Source organism: Rhagoletis pomonella, unplaced genomic scaffold (assembly GCF_013731165.1).
Source record: "Rhagoletis pomonella isolate Grant_MI unplaced genomic scaffold, Rhpom_1.0 Rhpom_scaffold_00001, whole genome shotgun sequence".
Lineage (NCBI taxonomy): Eukaryota > Metazoa > Arthropoda > Insecta > Diptera > Tephritidae > Rhagoletis > Rhagoletis pomonella.
In genome coordinates, this window is record NW_023458555.1 from 98,245,302 (window position 1) to 98,246,658 (window position 1,357).

Sequence of the window (1,357 nt, forward strand, 5' to 3'; positions counted from 1 at the left end):
CACTTCCTAACGCCCTGTCAAAATCGGATTTTCTACCCTTTAAGCGTTGACACCGCGTTATTTCGGTATGCTTCATACAATTTGTATGGGCATGTGAATTTTTTGACAGCCAGACAATGCTCACGCTTTTGTTTAGAGATGGCTGTTACACCCGAAAATATTTTTTGGAAGGTTGCCACCTGCTTGAACATTTTAATTTAGTTTAATTATTAAATACTAGCAAATACCCGGCATGCTTCGCTACACCTTAAAAGTATTTTTGTTTTGTTACCCCCTCTCTGAACATTTGAAAATATTAGTTAATACTGCAGTACATATTTGTATAGAGAGAGATGTTTTTCAAATTAGATAAATATACGGTATTTGAATATTGAATTAATACACGTTTGAGGAAAGGGTGAGATAGTAGCCTCCAGTTATAAGATTATAAGTTAAATTTCCAAGAAAAAGTCGGTACTTTACATATTTTCTAATTACCTTCGAAAACATATGTATTAACTAACACCCACACTCAAGAAAAAAAATAAACAATGCTTCATAGATCGAAACTTTTTGTTTGCAAATCTTACTTCATAAAGCTCTTTGAAAATAATTTATAAATGAGGCCATAAGAGTTTTGCGAGAGAGTTACAACACAAAAATACATTTAAGGCGCAGCGATGCACGCCGGGTAATTTCTAGTATTTAATAAGGTAGAAGTGACAACTAGTTCGAGCTCTCTTGTAGCTAGTTATAATGTCAAAAAAACTGTAAACAAACAAATTAACCTTTTGAGTGCGAGTGCTATGTTTGTTACAAATTAGTATCAGTTGAAACGCATAAGCATAAATATATACATATCAGAGATCAGTTGCGGTGTATCGCATTTTCGAATACACCGCAACGACATTTATTTACTGTACCACTCAAACTCAATAATACTTAGTAACGAAATCTGCCGCCACCGCAATCACCACAAGCTCAAATAATGTCGTGTTTGAGTGTTTTGTGCTCGATCAAAGCGTCGTTACTGCATATTGTGGCACCGCATTTTCATGTCGGCTTCGGCTATGCGGTGGTATGAGCGGTCGATTAAACGACGCAAACATCGCATTACATGCGGATATGCTTGTTTGAATGCGGTGCACCGCATTATACGAAATAAAAATGAATTGAATTAAAAGAAAATACATATTACATATTTTGTGTATTTAAATTTGACTAATTGTTCATATTTATTAATTTTTTTGTAACATGCATACATACAAACTCTGTAGGCAAGTGTAGCGATAACATGCGCTGCACGGATACCTACATATGCTCTTATAATGCGGGGCACCGCATTCAGCCAAGCATATCCGGAAATAATGCGATGTTT